This window comes from Malaclemys terrapin, chromosome 7, assembly GCF_027887155.1.
Source record: "Malaclemys terrapin pileata isolate rMalTer1 chromosome 7, rMalTer1.hap1, whole genome shotgun sequence".
NCBI lineage: Eukaryota > Metazoa > Chordata > Testudines > Emydidae > Malaclemys > Malaclemys terrapin.
The window spans coordinates 61,281,202-61,299,846 of NC_071511.1; positions in this window are offsets into that span (position 1 = coordinate 61,281,202).

Below are 18,645 nucleotides of genomic sequence, written 5' to 3' on the forward strand. Positions count from 1 at the left end.
ATTTCCTCTAGAACATGAACTAAAGCGAATGTGGTAAGCCATTAAAATACTGATCTTGCACTTTCTCATTCTATTTACCAGAGACTTATTATTTCTAATGTATGTATGTTTTGAAGAAAGAAAGAAAGAAAGAAAGAAAGAAAGAAAGAAAGAAAGAAAGAGAAAACTAACAAACTTTTTGGAATATTTTCAGATACTTTTCTGTCCCAGTTCTGATTTTTTTTATTTATATGATGGAAGGATCTACAGGCCTGATGAAGATTGGCACCCCCTAGTGCTAGGTGCTGTACCTACACAAAGTAAAAGACAGTCCTTGTCTCAAATTGCTTCCTACCTACACAGAGAAGACACGAGGAAGCAATATTACCTGCATTTTACAGATGGGCAGCTGTGGCACAGAGAGAATCAATGACTTGCCCAGATTCATACAGGATGGCTGTGGGACAACTGGGAACTGAATGCAGTGACTGAACCACAAGAGCTCCTTTCCTCCATCACACCTCTGATTCTGAACACATTCCAGAGTGTGCCCTTGAGCCTTAGCAGCAGCCTCCTTCCCTTCCTTTCCCAGGGAAAGCTGTGCAGACTCATTTTCCAGGAGTTTCTGTTGCAAATGTGTTCTTCAGTTTTGATCCACAGATCCTAGGCCTGAGAGTTAAGCTTACTCAAAATCAACTGCTTTGGGGTCAAAACAGAGGATCAGACAGGAAGCTACAGATCAGCCCAGATTTACCTAAAACTGGAGCCAGGGTCACTTGACAATATCCATGGCAAATCTTTTGGTGTAAATCTAGAGTTTGCAAGAGAATCAGGTGAGATTCCATTGTGAATGTTTCCCGTTGCTCTATCCCTAACCTGATCCACCCAACCCCAAGACTCAGCACTGAGGCGCACTAATCTCAATTTGTTCTGGTGTGAGGAAACCTCCCATTGGAGTGTAAGTTTGTCTTTCATAAAGGCCTGATGGAAGCACAGAAGAAGACAGGTTTGGAAACAGTCAATCCCATCCCAACAACCAAACGCAACACACAAAGCATAGACACGATATTTCACTTTAAACATCTCCTCATGGTTCAAGGCATGGATTCATCAGAGCAGTTTCTCTCTGCAACTTGAGGATGTCTTTAAAGATTAAACTCCCAGATCTCATTGTGTCTTGGGTGCCACACACCAAACCTAAATTGTACTCTCATCTTTATTAATGTGCATCTATGCCCACTGTCTGCGTTCAGGTGTGTGTTTGGGTCTCATTGACTTCAGGTGTATGTGCACCCTAGGGCATTATTTGTTCTTTTTGAGAAAACAAGTAGTCCAGTGGCTAGGGTGATATCTTGGGACGCTCAAAACCTGGGTTCAAATCCATGCTCTGCACCTGTGTGACCTTGGGCAAGTTACTTAATCTTGCTGTGCCTTAGTTTCCCATCTGTGTGATGCAGATAACAGCACTGCTCTACCTCACAGGGGTGTTATGAGGATGAATACATTAAAAAGGATGAGATGCCACAGTAACTGGGGACCATATAAGTACCTCAGTGGGGCAACCTCTCAGAATAGGCCTCTTCTTGGTTGACCAGATTTTCTTTCCCAGCCCAAACCCCCCTATGCCAAATTTTGGGGAAGGCAGCATTGAGTCACAAGTGAACCTGGGCCTGTTCATCCACTTCAGACCTCTGTACTACAGTATCTACAGGGACTCAAACCCAGGTTGTCTAAACCCCAGGATAGCATTCTAACCACCAGCCCATCCTTCTCTTGAGAGTTGCATGGTTTCAAATAGAAATCACACATAGCACAGTGATTTCTGTGACACTTGGGGTATGTCTACACCACCAAAAAACACCCATGACAGCAAGTCTCACTCAGGGCTCACACCACTGCGCTAAAAATAGCACCACTTGGGTGGTGCTTGGGCTTTGAAACCCACCCCCTCTCTGGGCCTCAGAGCCCAAGCGGGAACATCTACACAGCTGTTTTGAGGCCCCTCACATGAGCCTGAGCCCGGAGACCCAGGCTCTGAGACTTGCTGGTGCAGGTGTTTTTTGCTTTCTAGACGTACCCTTGGAGGCATTGGCTTTGTTTCACTTGGAGCGTCCGCTTTCATTCAAACACAAAATTCTAAGTAAAGCTGGGCCAGGGTGGGGTGTGAACCAAAAACTACTTCCAGGCAAGCTCCCGTGATCCAACGGTGCTCGGTTTCACATAGCTCCGACGGCCAGGCCTCATCAATCCACACTGGAGCCTGAAGCCATTGCAAAGCCCATCGAAGGCATTCAACAAGTACTGCCTGAGGGGGAAGGCCCACGCTACAGATGAACCCATAAGGGCCTGAGGCAAATATTGTAACTATCTGTACAGACATTCTGGATGTTCTGCCCTTTGATGGGAAAAAACAGCAGCAGATAAGGCTGGGGACACCAAGAAAATACATTGCAATAGCTTTGTGTATACACACCAGGGCCTGGTAAGCAATCACATATCTGTGAAGAGAGAATTCAGCTGAGCCCAGCTCAGTCAGAAGGAAGAGACCTTTCAGGATTACTTAGTAAAGCTGCTGTCTAAAGAGCACGGAGTTCCCAGGTCAAGTCTCACCTGGCTGTGGTAACATGCAGGGTGCTGGCTGCCAGATGTTGGGGACTTGGCTAATTGGTTACATCTGCACTGATATCCAGCCCCCAACCAGTAGACATAACAATATCCCAGGAGGTGAAAATTTAAATGCAACCTTAAAGAATTTACCTTCATGTGGCATGAAATTCCAGGTCCCACAGTTTAACAACTTTGTAAATATTGCTAAGGCAAGGCCAGCGAGGATGGGACTTGTGCAACCCTATCTGCTTATAATTTTGCTAACATCAAACAAGTGGGCCTCTGACCCAACAGTAATTTCAGGGTTGCCTGGTAACCCCTCACTGAAAAAGCTGGAGAGACTTTGTATATGAATTGGGTGAAATGGAGATGGAGGGCTGAGTATCACCAGTACGTTGACAATACCTAAGCCCAGCTATCTCCCTTCTATGTACACACATTACTCCAGAGGCACAATGAGATGGAAGCCTCAGGTTTTTCAGGGAAGATGTGCAGTTGCCCAGTGCTACCTTGGGTGCCCCCTGAGAGGAAGGAGCAACCCCTTTGTAGGGCCATTGAGGGATGCTGCAGGTCAGTTGATCAGATCATGAATGTGACAGTCATATAGATCTAATGAAATCAACATGGGTTCCATGTCATAGTCCGTCACAGGGTGACATGATCAAACATGGACATCACTGTGGCCTTGCTTCCACAGCTAGGCCTGATAACAGTGTGATTGATGGATCCATCTATAGGATCCAAGTGTAGCTGCAGCTGTCCCATCTCTCAATAACCTTCCTTGGAAAAGTGGAGGGGTCTGGGCGTGGGGTGGAGATGAGTTGGTACCTGAGAAGGTTGCTAACAGCCACAGAAGATTTCCTGAGCAAGTTTGAGGGCAGCTGCCATTTTGCCCTCAGGGAATCTGGTTATAACAGTTGCTGGGTGCCCAAAATCTCACTCCTGGCCTTAGCCAGCTGTGGTGGACATGGGCTGATTTCACAAGTCTCAGTGCCTCAGTAAGTGAAACTGAGTGAAAACTAACCCAGGGAGATGATGCTCACTTCCTGCCCAGACACACACTATCACTGTCAAGTTGGACTGGCTCATTCAGTCTTAGCGCTGAAATAAGCTGACAGCACATTGCACTAAGAAACATTCAGCAGTCTTGGTCATGCTGGGTCAGGCTGTCTGGGTTAATTAGACGGGTGTATTGGTCACAATGTCATGGGTTCAATGGACTACGATGCTGCTGCAAATATTTTCTTAACCCGTCACTTGGACCATGTCATCCTGCTCTTTGCATCTCTCCTGGCTCCCCTTTCTCTATCACATCAGTACTGTCCCCCCAGGCCCTTCTCTGTATATTGTTAAACTTAGGCCCTGATTCCACAGTCAGATCCCCTAGCACAGAACTCTGTACTTCTACAGACCCCCATTCAAGTCAAGTCAATCTGCTAGCAGATTTGATAGCAGGATCAGGGCCCTAGAGAACAAGCTATTCCAGGCAGCAGAGCCCCATATGCACTATGGTGCGGTAGAAATAAACACTAGCTACACACTGAGTTGTGATGGAAATGACCTGGGATAATAATATGGTTGTCATGGAGACCAGATATCCCCATGTTAACATGTGGTGCTAGAGGCATCATCTACAAGGCCAATGAAGTCTCCTGGAACCTCAGTTACCCTAGTCCCAGGCCTGAAATGTTGAACCAAGTCCCCAACTGGCGTGAACTGAGCCAAGCAAAGCCATCCTGCGAGGTGTCAGTAACATAAACACGACTGGTTCCTCTCATCTGTGATCAGATCATGAATGTGACAGCCCTGGCTGTGCATTATCAAGCATGCAATATGCTCATTTTTCAGAGTAGGCATCAGAGGGAAAGGACTGGGAGGTAAAGGAACCTAGGTTGCAACCCTCTCTATGTCACAGAGTGCTTTTGAACACATCAGGAACGGCCTTATGCCTCGATCAATGCAGTTGTTAAACTAAGTAAAAGCAGGGCCTCACCAAAAACAGATGCTTTTTGGGTAATAATCTAGACAGAGAAAAAATAGGGACCTGAAGTATTTTAAAAAGGTTATATATATATATATATATATATATATATATATATATATATATATATATATATACACACCACAGATATATATTTTTATTTAATTTATTTATATTACAGTAGTTCCTCGAGGCAACAAATGAGATCAGGGCACCCACTGTACTATATATACTTCACATAGTTTTTTACTTTAGTCCACTAGCTAAAGGGTTAATAATCTCACAGTGTGTGGACAAGGCGAGGATGGATTCCTACTAGAAAACAGTTTCTGAGAATAGGAAAACAGGATCTGTTTTAATTAATTGTGCTGTTTAGGTTGGACGCTATCTGGGGTGATGACAGCAGCCTACGTTTTCAAAAGTGGATGGTGATTCTGAATGTAGCAGGATTTGGGTTCCGCACCAGAGACACCATAAAGGGGTCTGTGATGGGGCCTACTCCCTTTATCTGTTGGACGAGGGGGTTAAAACCCAACTAGTGCACCTGTGACAGATGCCTTGATTGCCCTGGGTGGCAGAGCTAGGTAAGGATCATCGGGCACCTGGCCCTTACAAGGAAGCTGAGGGAATGCCCGGGGGAGATTTCAGAGTGTGCAGGATTTCCCCATGGAGAGAAACTTCACAGAGAGCAGAGCAGGCTTCCGGAGAGCCTAGAGATAGGGCTTAATGCTTAAACAGGCAAGAAGCCAGGTAGGAAGCTCCACAGGGATCAGGTTAGGTTCCTGTGGGGGGGCCCTGAGTTAGGGTCAGGTGAGAGCACTTCAGTGGAACCTAAGGGGGCAGAAGATTGGTTAGCTCAGCAGAGAAATAAGAAGCTGGAAGGACCTGGGGAGAAGCCAGAGACTTGAGAACAAAAAGGGAGGCTGAGCTAAGTACAGGCTGCAGGGAAGCAGCACAAGGGGGCTGAGAGTTAGGATATGGCCTAGGGAAATAGCAGCATGTCTGAAGGAGCAGACCTAGCTGCTTTACACAGAGTCCTTGGGCTGAAACCCAGAGTAGAGGAATGGGTGTGGGTTCCCTTGCCAGCCCCTGAGGAAGGGGTATGCAAGCCCAATGGAAGGCACTGAACTTTGTGACTTAACTGGAGGGCTGAGCCATGGAAGACCTGGGGAGAGGCAGATGGCCAGCAGGAGGTTCCAAAGATGAGAATCCCTTGCAGCACTGAACCCTGACACAAGGGGGTGCTATGGGCAGTGAGTACACTACCTTACAGGGTCTGATTTTTCAGAGGATGAGTGCTCAGTGCTTTCTGAAAATTGGGATGGTTTAAGGTGTTTGAAGTTGTGTCCCCAAACACTGAGGCACACAGAACGGCTAGTCACTGTTGCAAGCACAGGCTGGCATGCTGTCTTCAGTGTCATGGGGAGGGTATTGTCAGCACTTCAAAAATAATCAATAACAATAAACAGCCTGCTGTGACTTCTGTTCAATTAGCCTGGCTTTGTCTTGACATACAGTGGTGCTGAAGACACGAGAACTAGAACTCGTTGAGAAATTATTTATTGTCTAGCCCTTTTTCTGGTGAAAATGTTTTTTTCTTTTAGTTATGTCCCCCCACACACACTTTTCATCAAAAGCAATACTTTCAAGTTTTCTGACAAAAATAAAAAGAGTTTTTTTCTCAGAAATATCTACTTTTGTCAAAAAATCCCCAAATGATTTCAATGGAAATTTTATGACTAGCTTTAATGAAAATGACTTAGGAGACAGAGAGCGAATGAATTCTTTTGACCTCTAAACTCCATGGGTTTTTCTTTTGCCTGTGCAAAAAGACAAAATGGGCTTGTGTCCTATTTACTTCTTTGGCCTCATCTACACTGGGGGGGGGGATCGATCTAAGTTACGCAACTTCAGCTACGTGAATAACGTAGCTGAAGTCGACGTACTCAGACCTACTCATCGCGGTGTCTTCACTGTGCCTCTCATGGCGGTGGAATACAGGAGTCGACAGGAGAGCGCTTGGGGATCGATTTATCGTATCTAGGCTAGACATGATAAATCGACCCCCGCTGGATCGATCGCTGCCTGCTGATCTGGTGGGTAGTGTAGACATACCCTTTATGATGACAGAAGAAGACCTTATAGGATTTAGTAATATCAGATCTCACTTTCTTAATGACTGAAGAACTGGGATGGGAACTTCATTGGCTCTCACTTGAAGGTGTAGTCATCTTTTGCAAAGTCATATCTTGCTTTTCTCCTAAGTGTTCACATGGCATTTGCATTGAATCAGTGTAATCAGATACTCATTTTTAAAAAAAAGAGTTGTACAGAGTTTGACTACAATTCTTTTCCCTCGCAGTTGCTCAGGTCTTCTCTCCTGTTACGCTGCCAGAAGGACTTGTATATAAATTGAACAACATGGGAAGTAGGATCAGTCCTTGAAGGACATTGTAGTTCAATTTCCTTGATGATGATGCACAATTGCTTCTCAGCAGTGACTGCCTTCTATGTTCAGGGTTTGATTGGAACCACTGGAGGCCCGTTCCAAACACACCCAGTAACAATACTAAAGCAACAATTAATTGCCCACTGGAAAGGAACAGCCATTTTTATTCAAGCTCATAGAATGTATTTCAGACAGGCCAGAATCAACACCACTGGACTCTTGGCAAGATAAAATCCAACTCTCAACCAGATATGCAAACCCAGATTCTGAACACTCCCAGTCTTTGGGAAGGTTGGACGATGGATTCAGACTTTGTAGCCTGGGCTTATCCCTGCCTCCAAAACTGGATGCTTGTCTGAAATCGCAGCACCACTTGAGACTGCTGGACATAGAGTAGCCTTTCTTGTTGTATTTCAGCCCTTCTGCTTCTGATCCCAAGGACAGCTCAGAGAGGTGGCGGGGGGTAAGGTGGGTGGTGGGGGAAGAATGGAACACTTTCAAACCTCAAAGAAAACTCAGTTTGGGGTTTTGGTGATGATTCTAAGAGGGATGTGTACATGTGACGCACTAGCTGGAATAAGAGTATCTTACTATAGTATTTCCATGCTTTGCACAACACTTATTTCGAACACAGTTCAGCGAATGGAAGTGAAAAATATCTCCAAGCACAAAGTAAGCCTGTAAATCAGCAACATTGGCCCAACCCTTCACTGGCACATCCCCACAAGCTCCGTGCCAGCAAAGAGACTTCTGCTGCACTGACATTTACGAAAGTTCAAATATAACTAGCCTGACGTACAGAAAAACAATGCATGATAGGGCAGTAAAATGAAATTTGGAAGCACCGCGCTTTTACCCAGTGATTGATTAGCAACTGAGCCCTTTGTTAAGATGATTAACTGGGCCCATGGTAGGTACAAAGTACTAAATCTAGTCAAAAGTCTACAGTACTTTGTTCCTGCTGGTCAGTTTTATATGCTCTCGAGATAACATGGAGCCTCTTCTCAAGGATCCCGACTGTTAACGTTGTCCATACAAAAAGCAACATGTACTGCTAAAAAGAATACAGGGGGTTAAATTCTAAAGAGGAAGTGGAGACTGAGACAAAAAGTAGGGGAATAGAAGTGATAAATGAAAAACTACCGTAACTTGATAAGAAGACGAGCAAGGTATTTGTTATGACAGGGCTTCCAAGGACTCAAATGCAGAGCCAGAACTGGTAACCATTTAGTGGGCTGTTTCACTGAGGTGGTGGATTTAGCAGGGAGTCTATTAGAGTAGTCAGGCTGTGGGATTCACTGCCAAGGGAGGTCACTGAGTTAAATGCTTTGGCTGCATTTAAAAAAAACCTGACTGGCTGATTTATGGTTGACAATAACTTTCTAAGTTATGACGCTGAGATAAGGGTAACCAGATCTCAGACTTCGTAGCATAAATGGATCACCTGACCTTTAAAACTAGGCTGTCCTCAAAGAATTTGAAAATGTACTGGAGGGGGAGCTTTTCCATCTGGGAACAGTTGCAATGCTTTGCTGACTAGAGGTCTTGTCAGTGGCAGGGGAGCCAATGACAAGCTGTGGTATCTCCACATTTAATTTAACTTTTGGTTACAAATTTTTTTCTCAGAAAAGCTGTGGCCCAAACCAGAATCTCCACTGGGCAGCCCAGACCAGGTTTATATTTTCTTAATTAAATGCAGGGCATGAAGTGGCCAATTCAAGTTTTCCAGAGTTGTCTCATGTGAGCAATTATTTCAGGGGGATGCATTGTTTGTGCATGCAGCTAAGTGTGAAAGGAAAAGGGCTGTTTGTTCTGGCATCTGAAGTTTCTGATTGCGCCCAAGCAGCAGCACAGGCTGGAAGTAGCCTCTGCAGCTCCCCATCAGTACCCTCATTTCTTGCCATAATCTCACATACTTCCTGTGTTTTCATGCTACCAAAGCAGCACCTTTAGCCAGACTGAAACCCTGGAACCTGACTTTCACGCAAGGCATTTTAATAGCACAATTGATCCCAGGGCAGGGTGTCACTGTGCATGCTGTGACACACCCGTCCCTTTGTGCTAGCTGGTGGCATGCTGTCTGTCTGTAGTGCAAGCTCGGAGACAGGCGCTCTAAGTGGGCCAAGCAATGGGCTCTGGACAGACAAGACCTGTGGCTGGTAATAGTGTGGGGGGAGGGGAGCAGAGTGAGGGCAGCTGGCTTCAGCAGTGTTACTGCGCATGCTCAGTACAAGCCAAGCAGCAAATTTGGCGGGGTGGGGGGTGGGGCGGGGGATGGGACATGACCTCCCCACCACGCATTGCCTCTGGCTCTGGAGGAAGTACAGGAGGGCTGGGAGGAAAGAGCACAAATGCCTTAAGCACAATGGGGAAAGGGACTGTGTTTAGCAGAGAGATGTGTATGTTTCATGGTGAAGGGACTAGTATTGCTACCCCCAGCTGTTCAAAGACCATAAGTGAGACCCCCCAAAATCATGAGATTGGCTCAAAACTTTTTTTTAATTAATACATTTTGGGCTCTGAGCTTTTAGGGTGCACTTGAGTCACATTTTCATGCTTTGCCCTGCAACCATGAGAGCTAGAAAACGTTCTTTGTTTTTAAATGAAAGCTGAGGTTTTTTATATATTCACATGATTCCAGGCTCTGGGGCTTTAAGAAAAAAAACACAATTATCACGAGACTTGCGATACCAAGGGGGCAAGTTGGTGAGGTATGGTTGTGTCAAGGGAGTGGGGGCGTTATTTGGGTTGTGTGACTGATTGTATGTTAGTGAGTGGATGTGTGTGCAGTGTCTTTTCTGGAGGGTGCTATGTGCACATGGGTGCGTTTGCTGGAGGTGTGGCAGCATGTGTATGGTAAGTGCGTGGTGTATTAGTGGGAGGTGTGTTAGTTGCGTGCGTGCTGTGTTTACTGGGGGTGGTATATTATGTGTGTATGGAAGTTCGATGGTTAGCAGCTAGTACAGCCCATAGGCACTTTGCTGCAGGAATGCTAACGTCCGTGGGAGTGGACCTCATTCTTCTTTATGGCATGGATTTAGGCATAATATGAAGTTTGAAAGTGTCTGTCTGGGGCTTTCTTTTTTAATTTGAGACTCTTTTATGCTAAATGATCACTCCTCTTGCTGAGACCCCCCTCATGGGGCATACCATCCCCCAGCCCCAGCAGCACCATAGCACAGCCCTGTTAGATGTTTCATCTTTGGCAATGAACCCTGCCACAGTCAAGCTGGTGACTAGGGCCACTATGATTGGGACCAGTGTGGGTGTGCTGCACAAGGACGGGGCAGGATGCTATGGTATGTGTCAGGTATTCTGCGCCTCCTGCAGGCCATAGGACTGCCCTCCATAGGGACCCAACTATGTTAGAAGGGATGGGTGTCTTGTGGGGTGGATGTGTAGCTACAAATGTTACATCAGAAAGTCAGGGAGTTTCCCAGTGCTTCAGAACTCAGAGAGGACCATGTAGGTCTCCATGGCAACTCCAGAATGTGAATTGCATGCCTCTTTTGGGCTAGAAGCTAATGGCCTTCAAGAGAACTAGGGAGTGGGCACTGGCCAGAGAGAGAGAGAGAGAGAGAGAGAGAGTGTGTGTGTGTGTGTGTGTGTGTGAGAGAGAGAGAGAGAGAGAGAGAGAGAGGTCCTGCTACATCCGTTATTAGAGCCATTGGAGAGTGGGTTAGCTGCTCCTTCAACTGGCTGGACCTAGAGCCATTTTGGGAGCTGTAGAGAAGAGCAGAGAGAAGCAGGCAGGCGGCTTTGGGGGAACCACCAACCATTACCCCAATCCCTGGCAGTTGTAGGAGCACTTACTGAGCTGGGAATCTAGTAGCTTCCCCAGGTTCCTGCTCCTGTGTTCTCCAGCTAGTGTTCCATGTAGCTTGTCTGCCATCCCTTCCTGTTTCTGCTCCCACTCCTGCAGGCCAATCAGAGATAGTAGCTCTTGGAGACTCACTCTGGCCTCTCTTCTTTCAGCAGCCTCCGCAGGTTCCCCCAGACCTTCAGGTCCTCTTGGAGGGGGGAGTTAAACCTATGTGGAGAGGCACCAAACTCAGCAGCAGCCAATCAGGATGCACCTATTTGCGTATGCCATGTGATTGGCTAACATTGCTCTAAGAAAGGACTCAAGAATCTCATTGATCTAAAAGAGGTAAACAATAGAAATTTACTGACTGCGGAGGGCAGGACAGCCAGCTGAGCAGAGATGTGTGCTCCTGCTTTGCTCAGAACAACCCTCTGCACAGCTTCCTTTCTGTTCATGCTCTTGGATGGTTTTACTGCAGCCTGCTGGATGGGCCAATATGCCAAAAGGCAAATCCCTTTGAACTCCCCTATTTTGGAGCCCTAAGCTCATCTGATTTATATTTCTTGAGACTGCTTGACGACGTGTGTGTCTGTAGCCTCCAGCTACACTTGCAGTAACCGGAGAGGTAGGTGCTGACAGTAATGGCTTTGTGACACATGCCCCAGCTGCCAGGTAAGGATGGAGTAAGTGGAACCTTGATGCAAAGGAAGGGGACGCATCACCTGTTACTTTTTGTAAATCAAAAGAGTGGCCATTATTCTCTCTAAAGAAAACCAGATGCTTTCCAAGATGCCCTGGAGAGAACAGAGCCTCCTGTACAATGTTAGGGGCACATTTTGCAGTCCTGCCTCAGGGTAGATTCTGCTGGAAGTTAGCTGGGAGTTATGGACCTGAACCAGATCATGGGATCAGTCTTTGGGTAAAGACTGATCCGAATCCAGATCTGAATTTCATGGCTCAGGTCCACCTCAAAACCAATGTGAAAGAAGAACAAAATGCCTGAGAATTCTTTGATATAAGTAGGCAATGTCCATATTCCATAAGGAAAGAACTCCCAGATGAGATTTAAAAGACAGAGATGCAAGAAAGTCAGATCTTCCACTGACTGGTTCTATGCTGACTTCAGCGAAGTTACTCCTGATTTACATGGGATGATGAATGAGAGGAGAATCAGGCCATTTGTATCAGAGACTCTGGGATTCACAGAAGGATCCAGTCTGCCTGGCACTGTCTCTCTTCTTGTTCCCTCTCTCCCCTCCCCATGCAGGGACTGGCCACAATTGCAGTCTTGCCCTCTCCTGACACAGGGGCTATTCCCTCCTAGCACACAAGCATACGCAAAGGGGGGATGGAGGAGGCAGGACAAAGGCTCTATGCTAGAGCTGGGTACAACACAACTTTCCCATCCTGCAAAAAAATTTTAAATATCGAAACAATTTTCCATCCCGAATCGGGACAAAAGTTGAAATCTCAACTTTTCACACACTGAAAATCTGAAAAATAATTCACTTTGGGTCAACTGAAAATTTCATTAAATTTTGACCACTTTTTATTTTAAATTTGTTTTCAAACTATAATTAACTTTAATTTCAAACCAAAAAGACATTTTGAAAAGGAAAACTGGACTTTTTTCATTTAGAAAACCTCAAAACAAAACACTTTGATGATTTTTAGAACTTTTTTTTTTTTGTAATTGAAAAATTTGTCAGAACTGACCCTTTTCCCACAAAATTTTTTTGGTTTTGATGAACTGGCATTTTCCAATGAAAACAAGTTTCATCAAAAAATTCCCAACCAGCTGTACTCTACCCTCCTATGGAAGAGGGTAGAGGGCATGGTCCCCGTATGTGCTGGGCAGCTCCAGTGTATAATCCCTTCCAGCATTCCCCTGAGTACACCAAAATTCTGTGCTTGACTGGCACAATCTCCCGAAGACATATTCCTCTCCTGGGGAAGGCTTGGCTTTTTCCTGAAATGCTGAGCAGAACCATATGTGGACTTGGTTGCATTATGCAGCAAGGGGAGCATGGGTTAGTATATATTCCTGAATTTGCTGAGGCTCCCCTCTTAGGCCAAGTCTCAAGAGGCAGGTTCCAATTACATTCGCTTCCCCTTGTGATTGACATTGGGTGCTTAAATTTTACTTTTTCTGCTGCAGGGATGCTTATGCTCCCTAATATTTCTGGATCAACACAAGCCTGAAGATGCCAATTTTTGCTTTACAAGCAACTACTAGATCCTAAGGCTGAATTTACGATATTATTTCCTTGTAAATGTCAGCTATAATTTTGCAGGAAAGCTTAGATCTATCTGATACTGATCAACTTGCAATTTTCATTAGGGGGAGCCAAATCAGATGCAGCTGGGATCCTCACCCACCTCCTTGAGGATTATAGTGACCAAGGTTTGGAGTTAAGCCTTGGAGATAATAGACATGAAAAACTGTAAACCGTATATTTAAGATTTATAGGCTTCATTATACAGTGACCTTTCAATAAGGTATTTTATATTGTGGTAAAATCTACTGTGATAAAGTGGATATGTAAGTTATTAAGAATGTGGGATTTTTCTTCAGCTAACTTCTGAATTTTCCCTTGTCACTAGAATTTCATACTTTTTCAGCTGTACCACAGGGCATATGGAGAAAAGCTCTGGAGCTGTTTGTATTATAAATTGACTGCTGAAATCCCTTTTTTTGTTGTTAATTTCAATAAGAATTAGTGCTTTTCCCTTGCTTTGCATACATAACTTCTTACTGGGAGTTTGCAGCAGGAAAGCATTAGAGTCTCTTGAGGAAAGATATTGGGTCAAATCTGCTTTCAGTTATGCAGAATAACTTAACTGAGTTCAGGGAACACAGAATTAGAAATGGTTCACATTTTTAAATACAGCCTTTCCTGTTGGTAGTGAACCCACACCATGTGGATGTGAAAGCAGAGTTTTTCTGTAATGTGGGTTGGAGATGCATTCAGTCATCACTGAATTTAGGGATACAAGGTGTACAATGGGAATATCAGGAGCAGTCACCTAAGGGCTGTATTCTGCACAGTTGCACTGAACTGCCCTGAATTTTCCCACCTTGGAGTGAACCAGATATTCTCCTTGCCCCTCCTCTTTCATTTTAGAAGCCAAGATCAGACCTGCCTCCCCTGTTTTTAAAACACTCAGCAGGCTCACACCAGTCAACCTCAAGAACCACGTCTACTGCTCCCTACTCTTATTGAGCACTGATGTCCCTTCTCTCCTGTCAGCTGATTTGAGCGCTATGATGCGAGAGCCACCTTTCTCTGCAGCACTTGATCTTTGGAACAGCCTTCCTGCACCTCTCCAACTTATCGGCTCTCCATACAGCTTCGAATTTTCAGCTGAAAGCAGCTCTTTTATTCCCATGCCCAGTCCTTTTAATTTATCTCTCCTATCTTTAGCTCTGTCTTTGAACCTGTAAAGCATGCGGGGACACAGGGATTGCATGGCAGCTGCGATACACAATGGAGCGGTGCGTAAGCTTTCCAAGGAAAAGAGCCCTCCGAAGCCAGATCCTCCTCAAAGGCAAACAACACACAGTTTGCTGTACTCTGGCTGTTCTCTTCATGCCAAGGGTCACTTCAGGAAATTCCTCAGCTGAATTTTTAAAAAAATGTTTTTCCATTCATTGGTGCTGGTTGGAAGAAGCGATCCCAGAAAATCCTATGCCTGGCTACTAAGGATTAATGGGGTTGGACAGAAATATGTCCAAAACCATTCCCCTACTCTCTCTCAGACACGCACTCCTTGATTTTTGAACAGAAAACTCACCTCAGCATGTAATAAGTTACCAGATACCAAGGAGAAACTTTTGTATCTTTTTTTTCCCCATTCTATGAAAGGAAAAGAAATCAAACGGGGCAAAAAGGCCATGTTAAAATAAGCTCAGGGATGTGAATTCACCAGCACAATCAATGAAAGCCAGAGTTTAAATGGATAGATTCTGGGCCAGCTCCATCTGTCACCTAAGTGGCTGTGGTGCAAGCTACATGTCATAGGGAAGCTGTTCAGAAGATGGGTGAGAGTGATGAAGTAGGATAACTTACAGCAGTCTGGTGCTCTGGGGACTGATATAAGCAGGCACAGCTCCAACTGGGACCAATTGGAGCTGTACCCACTTACCTCAGGGATGGATTTGGCCATGGAAATGTTGGGAATGGTTCAGGTGTAAGTTAAACACAGGCTTGATTCAGAGAGTTTGAGGCCAGCGGGGACCATCGTGACCATCTAGCCTGACCTCCTGCATAGTGCAGTGATTCTTGCATCAGGCCCATAACTTGTGGCTGAGTCAGAGCATATTTATATAAAGCGACTTCTACATGAATCACCACCTTGTAGTGCTGGAGAGGCTTGTGTGTCTCAATGACCCCAAGAGCAATGCTGCCTAGAGTCATGTACTCCCTTAGGGCTACCCATGGCAGAATGGTCAAGGGCGAGATTCCAGACAAAGTGTGATCCAAGAAGTCCCTAATGGCAGAGCATATGGAGGATAACTGCACAATGGAGTTGAAACTGTTGTGTAATGTAATGTTACAATGGCTGTGAAGGTGGATGAAGGCTACAGCTGATAGAGGATCTCCAATCGTCATGGTGTCCAAGCCACTGGTTTCAAGTTCTCTATCTGTCAAGGAGAGTGTGGTGACTGTTGTGCACCAGTCTCCCCACTTTAAAAGATGTCCCGCACAGGCATCTTCCAGTTTTTGGGAAAATAACATTTGCACAAGTCAGAAGTCTGGTGGTGAGTGGCGACGGGAACAGGACAATGAAATCCGGAAGTTCCTAGTTACAGACTGACACACAGGTGGTGGGTATGTGATACAGTTGTCTTGCTCGAGGATTGAGGTGGGTCAAGCATCTCGGCAACTGCACCCACGACTGAGCAGTCCTTTTTAGGATCCACTCTGCTCAGCCCACATAGGGAGGGGGTTAGAAAAGTTACCCTAAAAATAGTCTTGCCTCTGTTTTTCCTGGCTGGATAGCCACATCCAGCAGGATCACCATCTCAGCGGTCGAAAATTTAAGAAACTTTTCAACTTTGGAACTTGGAACGTACATACCCTGATGGACAATTCAAACAGCGACCGACCAGAGTGACGTACAGCCATTATTGCTTGTGAATTGAGTCGGTTTAACATCAATATTGATGCTTTGTCTGAAACTAGATGAGCTGATGAAGGACAGGTGAGGAAGGAGAAAGGAGGATACACCTACTTTTGGAAGAGAAAAATCTATAGATGAACCTCGATTGCATGGAGTGGGCTTTGCTATAAAGAACAATTTCATAAGGTGCCTCTCTGAGGTACCAGTTGACATCTATGAACCGTTTATGACACTCTGACTGAGGCTCACCAAAAATCAACAGGCAACTATTGTGAGCACCTATGCACCAACACTGGATGCCGATGAGAATGTAAAGGAAGATTTTTATTCTCAATTGGAAACCATTTTATCGGAGACCCCTACAGAAGACAAGATCATCCTTCTGGGGGATTTCAATGCACGTGTTGGACGAGACTCAGACCTGTGGAAAGAACAATCGGGAAAGAAGGAGTTGGCAAAAGCAACTCAAATGGAATTCTGCTTCTGACCAAGTGTGCTGAACATGAACTTATTATTAGGAACACTCTTTTCTGACAAAAGGAAAAGTTCAAAACATCTTGGAGACACCCACAGTCAAAGAACCTCGACTGCGTCATAGTTCATGCCCAAGATTGTAGTGATGTACTTCTCACAAGATCAGTGACAAGTGCTGATGACTGTTGGACTGGTCATCACCTTATTTGATCCACAGTTAAAATTAAGATTACTCCCAAATGGAGGCTGCAAAAGAAGCAGGTCAGGCGCAAGTCGAAGATTCAAGATTTGAAGGACCACTTCCAAGCAGTCTTAGAAGAAAAGCTCCCATCAGAGTTTCTGGAAGAAACTGAGGAACATTGGAGCCAGTTGAAAGCAGTAATCATCAGTGCCTGTGAGGAAACCATAGGCTACCAAACCAGAAAACCTCAGGACTGGTTTGACGAGAATGATGCTGAAATTGAGCAACTCATCAATGAGAAGAGAATGGCATTTTGTGCTTGGCAGAACGACATAAATTGTAATATAAAGAGAGGTTTCAGAGTAGCAGCCATGTTAGTCTGTATCCGCAAAAAGAACAGGAGTACTTGTGGCACCTTAGAGACTAACAGATTTATTTGAGCATAAGCTTTTCGTGGACTACAGCATCCGAAGAAGTGGGCTGTAGCCCACGAAAGCTTATGCTCAAATAAATTTGTTAGTCTCTAAGGTGCCACAAGTACTCCTGTTCTTAATATAAAGAGAGAAGCCCATGCCAAGGCGAGGGCGGAAGTCCAACGTAAAACCAGAGAACTCAAGAACAAATGGTGGACTGAGAAAAGCAAGAACTCCAACATCTCACGGATATCCACAATACATGTGGTTTCTTTAGTGCCACCAAGGCTATTTATGGCCCAATTTGCCATGGTATGAATCCGCTCTGGTCTAAGGATGGAACCACACTTTTGAAGGACAACAAAGCCATCAATTCTTGCTGGAAAGAACATTTTGAAGATCTCTTTAACCATAATTCTATGGTTGCAGATGAAGTCCTTGAGCAAATCGTTCAACGACCATTTAGGGATGAACTCGGAGACCCTTCCAATTTGTATGAGGTACACAATGCCACCAAGCAGATGAAGAACAATAAGGCAGCAGGTCTAGATGGGATCCCCGCTGAAATCTTTAAAGATGGTGGACCAGAGCTAATTTGGCAGATTTACCTGCTTATCCTTAAAATCTGGATAAAGGAGGAGATACCCAGTGAAATGAGGGATGCCTTTATTGTCACCCTCTTCAAGAAAGGGGATAAAATGGATTGTGGAAATTATTGTGGTATCTCCCTACTAGCCATTGCAAGCAAAAGTTCTGGTGCAGATCCTTGCAACCTGCCTCCTGCCCCTGTCAGGAGAAATTTTACCGGAGTCACAAAGAGGTTTCCGACCATGTCGTGGAACTGTGGATATGATCTTCACAGCACCGCAGCTGCAAGAAAAGTGTCGGGAGCAAAACTGACCACTGTGCATGGCTTTTATTATTCTAACTAAAGCCTTTGATTCAGAATCACTGTGCCTTCTGGACTGTACTTTCTAAGACTGATGTATTTATCAGGACATCCAATATCCTAAAATTGCTTCATGATAACATGAAAGCAACTGTTTTGAACAGCACTGGCTCTCAGAGTGAACCTTTCAAAGTACAAACAGGAGTCAAACAGGGCTGTATCATCGCTCCAACCATGTTTGCAGTTTCTATTGCCATCATTTTTTACCTAATTGCTGGGAAGTTTACAGCTGGCATTGAAATCACTTACAGACTGGACAGAAAGCTGTTCAGGCTTAGCAGGCTGAAAGCCAAGAGTAAGATCTCCACAACATCTATTGTGGAACTTCAGTACGCTGATGACAACGCAGTCTTTGCCCACTCTGACAAAGATCTTCAAACCATCTTGAATGTGTTCGCTGATGCTTACTCATGTCTTGGTTTCACTCTTAATATCAAGAAGACTAAAGTGCTCTATCAGCCCTCTCCAAATGAAGTATTACATGCCCCATCTATCAAAATCAATGGAGTGGCACTGGAGAATGTCAATCATTTCCTGTACCTTGGAAGTCATCTGTCACCCAAGGCAGATATTGATGCAGAAATTCAACATTGCCTGAGCTGTGCCAGTGTAGCTTTTTCTCATTTATAGTACAGCGTTTTTGAAGATCATGACATTCTAACAGACACCAAGCTTCTTGTTTA